Source organism: Rhinolophus sinicus, linkage group LG04 (genome assembly GCF_036562045.2).
Source record: "Rhinolophus sinicus isolate RSC01 linkage group LG04, ASM3656204v1, whole genome shotgun sequence".
Classification (NCBI taxonomy): Eukaryota; Metazoa; Chordata; class Mammalia; order Chiroptera; family Rhinolophidae; genus Rhinolophus; species Rhinolophus sinicus.
Window position 1 is genome coordinate 1,238,023 of NC_133754.1, and position 14,134 is coordinate 1,252,156.

The following is a 14,134-nucleotide window of genomic DNA, read 5'->3' on the forward strand; positions in this document are numbered from 1 at the left end:
ACAGCAGAGGTGGGCGCTACCAGCCTCCGAATGAAATCTCCTCTGAGTGGCTCTGAGCCTCGTGGTGAAGAGCTGTGTCAGAATGCAGACCACAGTGCTGCAGGGAAAAACTGGCCTAAGAGAAACACCAGTTACACTGAGCAGGCTGCTGCGGCCAGGTGTCTCCTTGCACCTGGGAGCCCACCCTCTACACAGGTGAGCACCAGTGACACACACTTCATGGAGCATCAGCAGGACTGAGGACAGATCCACCAACCACTCTGTAAGACTGATCAGATCCACCTGTCACGGCCTCTCGTGTCGTCAGGAACAGCTTGAGCCTGACTGTGTGTATAACACTTGTAGCTGACGACTGAGTACGATTGTGCACCCTCAAGTCCACATCTTGGGAGCTCACACAGCTTCTCGTTTCTCATGGCCATGTCTGGCTGTTGGGCATGGTAACTTGTGGTCGTGTACCGGGGCCCATGGAGGACTGAGAGAATCTGTTCCCCAAAGAGAACAGACATTTGCACAAAAGCGCTCAGAGTTGCTCTGAAACCCGTGGTTCCTCCAACTGGGACCTGCTGTGGCCCCCAGGCGCCTGTGTTTACAACAGATGCGGAGTCCACAGCAGGCTGAGGCGCGAGTCCTCTGCTCCTCCCAGCACTCCATCCCATCGGGAGGCTCCCTCCCGTTCCACCGAGACAGTCATGTTGAGAACGGGTCCCCAGTGTGTCCACGGGACAGTAGGGAACAGCCACGGCAGCATTTAGAGGTGATGACCCTCCCTCAGGGTCTCAGGGTCCTCCAGGCAAAGCCAGGGGACAGCACTGTGGGATGGGGCAGGTGACACACGGCAAGTCTACCCCAGCATTGCTTTCATCCCTTTCCCTGCTGCATACCAAGGGAGATTTGATTTAATTTAACTTAATTTAATGAAGGCCACGTTGAGTACAATTTTTATTCACTTACCAAGTAAATTTTGGAGCCTCAATGAGCAGCTCGAGCTACCACATCAAATTTAGAATCTCTTGCCAGCCTACGCATATAAATACATTTACTTCAATCCAAGATCACTTTTCCTCCCTTATTAATCCCATGTCACCATCCCCACACAGAGCTCCTATTAATGCAAAATGCAAAATTATTGCAATTAGTTTTGGATGCTAGTTACACCTCCTGGTAAGCAATTTTACTTATTACCCTGGAGTCTGGCAGAATGTGAGTCTAGTTCAGAGTCTGGAAACAGATGTAGAGATGGTGGAGGTGGGTTATAGGAGGAAAGTTGGCCCTTTCAAAGTAATTAGTTCCATTCAGATTGGTATGGGGTTGTCAGGCCAGCAAAAGTCTGATCCTCTCAGAATGGGAAGAGCTGCTTCTACAGCAAAAGAGGTTTGATAGCACTCAACGAATGAAACTGTGCTCAATGTATAACTGAAATTTGACTTAATCTTGCCATTCTAATATTCAGGATCCCACTTTTTAACAATGTCATATGTTAGTGTAAGTGACCAAGTGATGTTGAAAATCCTTGTGTTCACCTGAGGGGTCTAGCTTGGAACTTTATATTCAGAAATCTTTATAACATGTTTATAAAAAAATGTTATTTTAACACAATTGTAGAAATGTCTGGTTCTTTATCTATGACTAGAGTTGGGCAAAAAGTGCTTTTTATTTTCTTTTTGCAATTGTTCGTGTAATAAGAAGTACCCAGTATACCCCACAGGGCTTATCCACTGACTTTCTTGTATTATTCTCCATATTAGCAATTAAAAAACCTATTACAATAGCCATTCCGTCTCTCAAAGGTAATTCTTTGAACACATGAATCCAAGTGACGATTTAAATACCTGGTATCACAGTGCAGGCCATAGATCAGCAGAGCCCCATTTCATTTTCCATTGACAATGAAGTCAGTAGCCAATCACATATACTTAGACCAAAAATCCACTCCCAGCCCCCGCCTGTGGTATGCAGAAGGAATGTCCCCCAAAGACGTCCATACCCTAATTTCCAGGCAATGGAATTGTGTTGATGTGATTAAGGTTAAGGACCTTGAGCTGGGGAGACTGTTCTGGATTATCTAGATAGGCCCGATACATTCAAATCAGCCATTTAGGCAGAAGAGTGGGTCAGAGCGAAGAGACAATAAAAATCAGGGGAGACGGAATAAAAACATAGCAACCCCAAGCAGCAACATGGGGTCAAATTCAAGGGTAAAGATTGACCCCATTTTGCTGCTTTGAAGGTGGAAGACCAGGTCACGAGTCAAGAACTGGCCTCAGGAACCTGCAACCAGCCTCCGCTGACAGCCAGCCAGCGAGGAGAGGAGAACGTGAGCGCCGCACCTGCAGGGCCCTAGTCTGCCAGCGAGTCACCTGGTCCGAGCCAGAGCTCCCCAGAGGGTGCGTGAGGAGCAGCACCCTAGACTCCGAGACCGCAGGCTCTTCAGCCCATCAGCCCTCCAGGGCAGCGCGTTTGCATGCTCTAAGCCTCCAAGTTTGCCATGACTTGCTATGGCCATGTTCTATCTCCTCTGTGGGGGTTCTGCTTCCCCCAAAATCCTTCCAGTATCAGCCAATGTCCAATAGGGACCACAGAAGTCAAGCTGTGAGTTTTATTTTACCGAGTCAGAGGTTTCCAAGACCACTAAAGGAGCTGCGGACGTGGTGGCCAAGGCAGCTCTCCCCACTGACCTCTGGCTGAGGCTGATGCAGGGGTCCCGAGAGCTGGCAGGGGGGACAGCGGTGACACGTGCACTCTCTGCAAAGCCCCGACAACTACAGCAACCGCAGCAGCCAGGCGGGGTTCTGTCACCTTACAGGAAAGTCCCTGTGACCCTCTGGCCTGTGAAAGCATCCGGCCACAACTGCCCTAGAGAACGGCCTCTCAGTCCCGTCGGATTCCGATTCTCCCACGAGCGCCTCTCGCGCAGACTCCAACCAGAACCACACAGAGGAACAGACTCTAGGAAATGTGGTTCGTGGCATTTCCATATGCACAGATGAGCTCGCACGGAGGCGGTCACATACCTGATTTGATGGCAGATAAGCGGTGCTCCCCGCTGGAAGTCAGGAAGTACCAAATCCACGAGGTCTCCTGCAAAGAATGCACAGCTTCAGAAATCAAGTAACTCACGGAGGTTTTGAGATGAAAAGTTAATATATATAAAGAACCTTAGAAATATTTTTGAAAATGTAGAGTGCATTATTACATCAAAAACATGAAACCCAACCAATGAAATGAGTTAAGAAACTGCTGTTCAACACTGGAAACCTAAATATAGACTAAAGCTAAACAATTGTGGTAATTATGGTTTATAACAGGAGGGAAAGTCCATAAGCTTTGTCATAATGGAATGGAAACAATCCTATAATTAATAAATATTAATACTAAAAATTGGAAGTGAAAAATCAGAAACAGGAGGAATGAAATATATCAATTTACTTAGGCAAGGAGTCAAAAGGTGCTGTCCAAAATTGTAACAATACTGGCTGGAGTATATTATTAGGAGTTCTAAACGTAAGAAGGAAAAATACGCAAACTAGATTATGAAATTTATAAGCCACATGAAGGAAAACATATCCCCAAACATATATGCAAACTAAAGAAATGGAAACTACATGGCAAAGTCTGTGGGGGGAAAACACAATTAAATTCCACTCATATATATTTACCTGAGAGAAATAAAGACATATCTACAAAAAATGACTTTCACAAGGTCATTCAGAGTGACATTCTTCATAGCATTCAAAAACTAGAAACAGCAAATGTCTATTAACTGGAGAAAGGCTAAACAAAATATGACATATTCATGCAATAAATCACTATTCAGTAAATGGAAAAGAAATAAACTAAGAACACAACATGCTTAGTTCTCACAAATGTCATGTTAGGAAAAGGAATCCAGACAAAGCAGAATTTGTTACATGATTCCATTATAGATGTCTACAACAGGCAGAAGTAACCTCCGGAAAAAATCTAGCAGAGGTTGCCTGTAGGTGCCGGAGCCTGGCTGGGAACAGCCTGAGGGAACTCTTTTTACCACTAGATGTAAGGTCCCTGAGAGTCAGGGTTTCATCTCTTTTTCTCACTGCTGTATACCCAGGCATTTGACAAATATTTGATGAGTCTTCTGCATCTTTGTTGACTTAAGATTTGCTTCAATCTAGTCTCAGAGATGCTATGACTTAAACAGAATGCTCACTTGTCTGTCAGCCCTACATTTCAGAAAATCTTTCCTATCTACCACAAGGTCAGAAATCTACCTTGTTTTTTCTTAAAAAAGAAGAAAAAATAAGGCAGTGTCAATCTGTTGGGGCTGCTATTAACAGGATACCATAGACCAGGGGACTTAAAGAACAGAAATTTATTTCTCACAGTTTCAAGGCTGGGAAATTCAAGGTCAAGGCCAGCACAGTGGTGTTACGGTGAGGGCCCACTTCCTGGTTCATAGATGGCATCTTCTTGTTGTCTTCATGTGGTGAAAAGGAGAGAGAGCTCTGTGGGGTCTCTTTTACAAGGGCACTAACCCATCATGAGGACTCCACCTTCACGATCTAAGCACGTCCTAACACCCCACCTCCTGACACCTTCACATAGGGGGTTAGGTTTCAACATGTGCATTATGCAGGATACAAACATTCAGACCATAACAGGCAGTGGGGCACGGGCTTTATGAGATTATGGTTTATGAGATTATAAATATGGTTGCCTCAAAGAAGGAGAAATTGATTAGCAGGAGTTGGGTGGGGTGAGGAGCAGAGAAAGCACGAGCAAAGGCATGAAGCATAAAAGAGCATCTGTCTGTCCATCCATCCATCCATCCATCCATCCATCCATCCATCATCTATCATCTATCTATCTATCTATCTATCTATCTATCTATCTATCTATCTATCATCATCATCTATCCATCCATCATCTATCATCTATCTATGTATCTATGTGTCTATCTATCTATATCTATCATAGTAGAATGCTATGTAAAATCAATACCAGGAGCTTGGGTTAGAAAAGAAGGCTGCAACCAGTTTCTGAAGAAAACAGTAGACCATGCTTAAGGTGTTTTGGACTCATCTGTAGGTAAGTATGTTTAAAAGTAGACCTTCCAATTATTTCAAATAGTGAGTTAGCCAAGATAGAGGCTGGAACACATACATGCATATGTAGGCATTCCATCGCGTGTGTGTGTTTGTGTGTGTGTGTGTGTGTGTACGTGTGTGTATTATCCTTAATTCTGGCATCCAATGGTTTTCCAGTCGCCAACATTAAGAATTGGTATTACACTTCATTCACATTCTTTCTGGACCTATATTCATACAAAGACAGATACAAACTACCTAGTATTACAAACTATTTCACATGCTGTACGTGCAGCTAGTGAGAACACACAGTAATTCATGGTTGTGCCTGCAACCATATACTGGATAGAAAATGCAGCAAGATAACAAATGCTCATCGAGCTGGTCAGGGAGGCTTCTTTGTTATGTGATTTTGCGTGGCATTCATGCTGTCCCAAAGGGACAATTTACCTTAATTACCCTGCCTTTTCTTGGACTGAAACACTCTCGCTGCTCAGGGCCCTGCACAGCCCAGTGTCCATCTCTGACATGTTCCAGCAAATCCACAAGCCTGCATAGCATTTGGACACGTCCAACTTTCATTTCAAAGACAGAGGGAAAATGATGGGAGAAGGAATTCTTTGATATCTGAAGGGAGTTAGGTCATGAAACTGGGTGTTTCAGGTTCCTGGATGCACCAGGATAGAACCAAGAAACGGGTACTGATGACAGAGTGGTGCACGGCTTCTGTAACGTGTTGTCTGCTGGGGCAAGTGCTGGGGGCTCTGACATACGGTGGGTTCTATGGAAGGAGGCTCAGGGCACTGCTTCCTCTTGTCTGGGATGAAGAGTATTTCCAAAAAGAAACCATCTGCATTCTTATATTCTTTATAGTTGTCCCCCTCTTGGGAAAAAAAACCAAAAAACAAAACTGAAAAAAAATCCCCAAATTCTACCCAAATTTGTATAATTCTGAGATTTTCACAGCTTCTCCCTGAGGAATCTGCAGTGAATTTATCTATTACTTCCCTGGTTTCTCTTTCATAATATACTCCATTATCCATTACGTTAGTCACTCACTAATATATCTAACCTACTTAACACATTCTTTCCCTTCCCAAAGAAACTTAACTCTCAATAAATCAGTGAAAAAGCTACTTCCAAATAAGTGAGCCTGTGCCTGGTTACCAAGAACTGACTACCAAACGCTTCTATGTGGGTGCCTTGAAAATATCCATTGTCTTCAACCTCACTGGGCACAGGAGCAGGATCCGCACCAGAACATGAGCATGCTGGCACCTTGACCTTGAATTTCCAGCCTCCAGAACTGTGAGAAACAGATTTCTGTTGTTCATAAGCCACCAGGTGTGTGGTATTTTGTTATAACCACCTGAACGGGCTAAGACTGTCCCTTTTTATTTTTCTCCTTTCTCCTCGTTGTCACGGTGAGCTGCCACAAGAAGAGGTCTGTGTACACTGTCACATTGCCCAGCCAAGGCTCAAGCACTGCACTCTGGTTTCTACCCCCAAAGTGCTTTTGTTTCCTCTCAACAAAGTCACAGTGATTTCCTTATTCATAGATAGAAATAATTATTTCTCAGTCAGCATCTTAATGACTGTCCCAATTAGTGGAAGTCCCAACAGTACTTAAGTCAGCATCTTAATGACTGTCCCAATTAGTGGAAGTCCCAACATTACTTTGCACTCTGAGAGTGAAACCTTCAGCAACCTTTTTTGTCTGTCATACATTCCCTTAACCCATACTTTTTCTGGGAGCCATATATATGCTGTTGATTCCCAAGCCTGTCTTCATCTCATAGCTCTCTCCTAAGCTTCATGGCTCCATTTCCAACTGCCAGTAGGAATTTAAACTCAGTAATGGAATTTAAAGTCAATAATTTAAACTCAGACCTCTGTCTACAAAATTTTTGACCACATGTACTGTGAATATAATGGAGAAGGCAGAAACAATGGTTGCACTATCATGTTCAAACATTAAATGATTAATACATTGGTTGATTCAAATACTCAAGGAAAAGGGGATCCAAGATGGCAGTGTAGATAAACATTGTGCTTGCCTCATCCTGTGAACACATCAAAATCACAACTAAATTATAGAACACTCCACCTGGAGAGCCATCTGAAGTCCAGCTGAATAAAAGTTTTATAGCTAAGGACATAAAGAAGAAGCCACGTTGAGACTGGGAAGAGGGGCAGAGACTCAGAACAGGCCCCACACGTGTGTGTGGGGAATGAGAATCAAGTGGGATATCTTGGCTGTGGAGGTTCCTCCCAGAGGAGCGATGGACCCCAGCACCCACCAGACTCCCCAGGCCAGTGTACTGGTGCCAGGAAGAGGAGCCCCCACAACACCTGGCTGTGAAAAACAGTGGGGATTCTGACCACCTAGGTGGAATGGAAGGCAACGGGAAACCTAAATGTCCCCTTAAAGGGACTGCACACAGACTCAGTCACTCTCAGGAACTAACTCTGAGCTCCTGTACAGGGACAATGACTGGGGGTGGCATCAGAGACATATGAGGAGAGACTGAGCTATGTGGCTCCAGGGCAAAAGTTGGAGGAGAGTCTGCATTGTGTGGGGTCCTCCTCCTGTACAGTCATGCAGCCAGCAGGCAGGCACCATATTTCCTGTGTTGAGCCCACCCCCATGGCCAAATCTGAATCTGACTGGCCTGGTGAGCACCACAGCTCTGCCCTGGTGACTCACTGGGATCCTGCCCCACCCCACTCCCCAATGCCAGAGGCACTTTCTCCACGAGGAGCCATCCCAGCCCCCATTGGAAAACTATTGAATTCCTGAGCCCCAGGTGGTCATCACTGGCCTTGGTGTGCTCTGAAACTTTTGCTGAGTAGCTCCAGGCTCAGCACTGGCACCAAACTAGAGTCTACATTAACCTGGTGACCACAACTCTTCCCACTCTAGTGACTCCCTGAGACCCTGTCTTACTCAACTCCACACCACACAAGGCTTTATCAGCAGCTGAACCTTAAGGGAGCTGGCAGGTGGCATCAGGCCTCAGAGTGTCCTGGCTTTTTGCGTAGCTACCCCAGGCCTGGTACTGGTGGCATTCATCCTTGGTTCAGTGTGGCCTTTCCTGTGTGTCTCCAGGTTTAGCACAGGCAGATAAACCTGTACTAGATTTGTAGCTTCCAGCTGGTCACAGGCAGTGAGTGACCTGGGCCTGCACTGGAGCTCCTCCCAAGAGCCCCAGAAACAACATATCTGAATTACCCAATTAACCCCACAGGTGGTACACATCAAGGGCATCTCAACAGGCACTAGAGCACACTGGGGCAAATCCCACTCAGTGGGGTAAGCTCCCTACACAGCAGCCTGTAAGCTGTGGACATGGCCAAACCCCACAGCCAATCAGCCTAAGGGCCAATCCCACCCACTGATGTGCCAATAGCAATCAAGTCTCAACTACAACAGGAGGGCACACACAACCCACACAAGGGATATTCCTGGAGCATCCAGCACAGGTGACCAGGGAGACTGTGCCACTGGGTCCCACAGGGTACCTACTAAATAAGATCACCCAGCAAGACTGGGAGACATAGGGATCTACTTAATACATAGCAACTAAAACAGAGAGGGAGCCAAAAGGAGGAAATGAAGAAACATATCCCAAATGAAAGAACAGGAGAAACTCCAGAAAAAGAACTAAACAAAATGGAGGCAAGCAACCTACCAGAAACAGAGTAGAGTTCAAAACAATGGTTATAAGGATGCTCAAGGAACTTAGTGAGAACTTAAACAAAGAGATAGCAAGCACAGAAAGGGACATAGAAACCATAAAAAAGAACAAGTCAGAAGTGAATAAAACAATAACTGAAATGAAGAATGCACTAAAAGGAATCACCAGCAGACTAGATGAAGCAGAGGAGCGAATAGCAAAAGGGAAAAAGAATTAAGAAAAAAAAAAAGAGGCTATTTTGAGAGACCTCTGGGACAATATCAAGCATAACAACATTCACATCATATGGGTACCAGAAGGAGAAGAGAGAAAGCAAAGGATTGAGAACCTACTTGAAGAAATAATGACTAAAAACTTCCCTAACCTGGCTAAAGAAATAGATATAGAAGCCCAAGGAGTACAGAGTCCCAAACAAGATGAACCCAAAGAGGCCCACACCAAGATACATTATAATTAAAATGGCAAAGGTTAAAGACAAAGAGAGAATCCTAAAAGCAGCAAGAGAAAGGCAACTAGCAACTTAGTAACTTATAAGGGAGCTTCCATAAGCTTGTCGGCGGATTTCTCAACAGAAACTTTGCAGGTCAGAAGGGATTGGCACAAAATATTCAATGTGATGAAAAGTAAGGACCTACAACCAAGGATACTCTACCCAGCAAAGCTATCATTTAAAATTGAAGGACAGATAAAGAGCTTCCCAGACAAGAAAAAGCTAAAGGAGTTAATCACCACCAAACCAGTATTACAAGGAATGTTAGAGGAACTTCCTTAAGACAGAAAAAAAAAAAAATCAAAATTATGAATAATAAAATGGCAATAGCTACATATCTATCAACAATTACTTTCAATGTAAATGAATTAAATGCTTTGATCAAAACGTAGGGCTGCTAAATAGATAAGAAAACAAGACCCTCACATATGCTGCATACAAGAGACTCACTTCAGATTGAAAGACACACACAGACTGAGGGTAAAGGGATGGGATAAGATATTTCATGAAAATGGAAGTAAAAAAATAAAAAAAAAGCTGTGGTAACAATATTTATACCAGACAAAATAAACTTTAAAACAAAGGCTATAACAAGAGACAAAAAAGGACCCAGTAATCCCACTTCTGGGTATTTAACTAAAAAAACCCAGGAAGTTTTCTTCATGTTGAGGAGACGTGTGCATCCATATGTTCATTTCAGCACTATTTACAAGGACCAAGATGTGGTGGCAGCCTAGGTGTCTGTCGATGAAAGAATGGATAAAGAGGAGATGGTACATATATACAATGGAATATTGCTCGGCCATGGAAGGGAATGGGTTCTTGCCATCTGTGGCAGCATGGATGGACCTGGAGGGTATTGTGCTGAGTGGAGTACGGTCAGACAGAGAAAGACAGATACAATGTGATTTCTCTTACATGTGGAATCTGAAGAACAAAACTAACAAAATGAAACAAACTCATAGATACAGAGAACATTTTGATGATTGTCAGACAGGAGGTGGTTTGGTGGTAGGTGAAAAGCAGGAAGACATTAGGAAGTAAAAATGGGTTGTTACACAGTAGTCATGGGGATATAGGGCATAGCATAAGGAATATAGTCAATAATACTGTAATAACTATGTATGGGTCAGATAGATACTAGATTTATTGGGGTGCTAGGTGGGAGGGAGGGTTTAGGGACAGGGTGAAAAAGGTAAAGGGATTAAGAAGTACGAACTGGTAGTTACGAAACAGTCATGGGGATGTAAAGTAAAGCATAGGGAATATAGTCAACAATATGGTAATAACTATGTATCGTGTCAGGTGGGTACAAGACTAGTCAGGGGGATTGCTTCTCAAATTATATAAATGTCTAACCACTCTGCTGTTCACCTGAAATTAATATAAAATAATATCGAATGCCAATGGTAATTGAAAATTTAAAAGGGGGGAAAGGTAAAGGGTAAAAAGAGGTTCAAATTTCCAGGTATAAAACAAATAAATCTTGGGGCTATAACGTACAGCATAGGGAATATAATCAATAATAGTGTGATAGTGTGGTACGGTGTCAGATGGTTGCTGGACTTACCATGGTGATCATTTCTTTAGGTCTATAAGTGTTGAACAACTATGGTGTCCACCTGAAACTGATATAATGTATATTAGCTACATTTTTAAAATAAAAATCTTTTTAAAAAGAAAAATACTCAATAAGAAAGATAGTGAAAAATTTAATATTAGTAATCATAGTTACATTATAACTTAGCCTGTTAGAAACTATATATTAAGAAAAAGAACTGATTATGAATAACATTTGGCCACAAAAGTTTTATTCCCAGAAGAAACCAGAAAATCAAACCAATAGTTGATTTCAAATAATTTCATTTAAAAATATTTTGTACTTGATTTTGTGTACACAGTCTCCTCTTAATAAATAAATGCATGTTCATAAATTCAACTTTCCTTTTCAAAAGAGCGGCATGAATAATACATTATCAGTATAACATCCAATTAATACCACTATCGCAACTCAAATTATTATGCTCTGAACTAATGAGGAAATGCCAAGAGTGTAATAGAAAATAAGTTATTTATCTAAAACCTACCACTCAAAATGCTGTAAAAATTACAATAAACATATGTGGAGATAAAAAGCATTAAGATGAATACTAAACATCCTTGCTTACTTATAATCTTGGAGTAAGACATGGTACTTAAGCAAATGAAAGAGCTGACTTATCCATTTCTTGTGATGCAGACCTCACATTGGGTCTGTCTCTCCTTTTGGTGGGTGTGAAACATGATACACTGCCAACAAAGTCAGGCAGAGGGAGGGGCTTTCAGTTTCCACGTATAGTAGAAGAGAGAATAGCAGATGGAAAATGACTCAGATAATGACAAGAGATTTAAAAACAAAACAGAACAAATACATTATGTAGTGCCCTTCTTTGTCTTCTATTATAATGTTTGTTTTAAAGTCTATTTTATCTGATAAAAGTATTTCTACCCCAGATTTTTTCTCATTTCCAACTAATTTGCATGAAATATCTTATTCCACCCCTTTACTTTCAGTCTGTGTGTGTCTTTTGAGCTGAGGTGAGTGTCTTGTAAACAGCCTATGCCTGGGTCTTGTTTCCTTATCCACTCAGCCACCTGTGTCTTTTGATTGGAGCATTTAATCCATTTACATTTAAAGTGATTATTGATAGGGACATAGTTATTGCCATTTTATTATTTGTTTTCTGGTCTTAGTTTGTTTTCACTTTTCTTCTGCTTAAAAGAAGCCGTGTAGATGCCTGACCACTGTGCTATATACCTGAAGCTGAAGCTGAATAATACCGAATGCCAATTATAATTAAATATATATTTAATTATATATAATTTATTTATATATAGTTATATATTTAATTTATATATAATTAAATATATATGTAATATATATAATATATATATATATTATATATTATATATATATATTATATATATATTCATGGGATGTGGAGTACAGCATAGGGAATAGAGTCAATGGAATTGTAACAGCTATTAATATATACGATGTCAGACAGGTAGGAGAATGGGGGGGTTATCACTTTGTGAGGGGTATAAATGTCTATTACATTGTTTTGTACACCTGAAATAATAAAAAAAAACAAATATAAAACAGTGAGCCATAAGAAAGGACTCCACTCAGAAAAGAAAAACATGGAATGCGTCTGACTTGTCATTACCTGTTGTGCAGGACTCTGAAGCCTGGGGCTTTGGAACTGGACTTGAGGCTGACACATGGCCGCTCCTTCCATGCAGACTCATGGAACTTAGAGACACTTTGGATGAGAAGCTGGGCGCACCTTACCTCTTAACACACAGCCCACAGGTAGTGTTTGAGCGGGGTGTGCTCTACTACCCCAGGTAACTAAATGTGCTGGCAGTGATGGGCTGCAGTGCGGAGACAGTCTCCATGGAAACCGCACCATCTTCAGGACCACACCCACACTATAGGGTCTGTAGTGATGTATCTTGTGATTTAACACTTAGTGGTGCGTACACACACAGCAAAGGAATCAGTGACCTTTCAGCTGTATATTTAGAGACTGATTTTAGACACACAACAGATATTAAATGAGACAACTCAAGTCCTCAGTGAATTCTCATGACCTCTTCTACTAACTTATAACCAATTTCCAAAACACCCTTAACATACATCAAAGAATCTAGTAAAGAGTTACAGTCTAGGGGAGCACAACTGAGCTGCAAAAAGCAGTTTAGTTCAACAGTGTAAAAACATTTCTTTAACCATATCCCTGTGTTAGCTTCTCTTCTCTCATTTGGTCAGAGGTTTGGTGGCTGATGCTCTTGAGTATTTTCCTCAGGATCAGCTTGTCCTGACCACCTGTGACCAAATTGCATAGGGAAGTCCCATGTCAAATACGCTTTTATTTTTCAAGATTTCAAGGCACAACTGATAAGAACTGATAAGAAGTGAAGTGTCTGTTACTTTGCTTGTCTTTTAACTTTAAGTGTGTCACTATTCTAACCCATAACTCCAAACTAGTGAGTCATGTATATTAAAGCGTAGCATGACAGACTTCGTGAAAGAACCCAGAAATCAGGCTGCAGAGTGGTATTCTGCCTACTCCCAAACAAACAAAACAAGCAAACACCAGCCAGACACAAGAAGAGCACTCAAGATGTACTAGATGCGGCCAAACTGCGTCTCTGCTGATGAGCATTGTGAGAATATAGTTAGGACAGCCGCGATCTCCAAAGAGCCATAAAGGACGCAAGACGCTGTCAGTGTTGGAGGAACGACGTGGGAGGTCCTGGGACCTGGGCTGGCGGTGGCCTGCATGTGGGTGACGGTGACACAGACTGTACCTGCTCATTTACTTATCAAAGTTCCCAGGTGCACATTGATTCTAGGGAAAAGCTCATTTTGAAATGTCACAGATATTGGCAGAAAAACAGACACATAGACCAATGGAGTAGAACTGAGAACCCAGAAATAAAACCACATAAATATGGACAGATAGTTTTTGACAAAGAAGGTAAAAACACACAATGGAGCAAAGACAGCCTCTTCCATAAATGGTGCTGGGAGAATTGGATAGCCATGTGCAAAAGAATGAAACTGGACTGCTATTTGTCACCATGTACCAAAGTTAATTCAAAATGGATCAAAGACTTAAGCATAAGACCTGACACAATAAACTGCATAGAAGAAAACATAGGTACTAAACTTATGGACCTTGGGTTCAAAGAGCATTTTATGAACTTGACTCCAAAGGCAATGGAAGTAAAAGCTAAAATAAACGAATGGGACTATATGAAACTTAAAAGCTTCTGCACAGCAAAAGAAACCATTGACAAAATAAAGAGGCCACCAACTGAATGGGAGAAGA

General features: G+C 42.1%; 1 long non-coding RNA gene across 1 annotated transcript in view; it reads right to left on the reverse strand.

Annotated features, from left to right (window-relative positions):
* Positions 1-3,013: 3,013 nt before the first annotated feature.
* Positions 3,014-14,134, reverse strand: part of LOC141571279 (uncharacterized) — a 108,754-nt gene continuing 97,633 nt past the window's right edge. Inside the window, exons 2-3 of the long non-coding RNA XR_012496041.1 lie at positions 10,825-10,876; positions 3,014-3,081 (exon numbers count right to left, since the gene is read on the reverse strand). This is a non-coding gene — a long non-coding RNA (uncharacterized LOC141571279). The remainder of the gene's footprint in view (positions 3,082-10,824; positions 10,877-14,134) is intronic.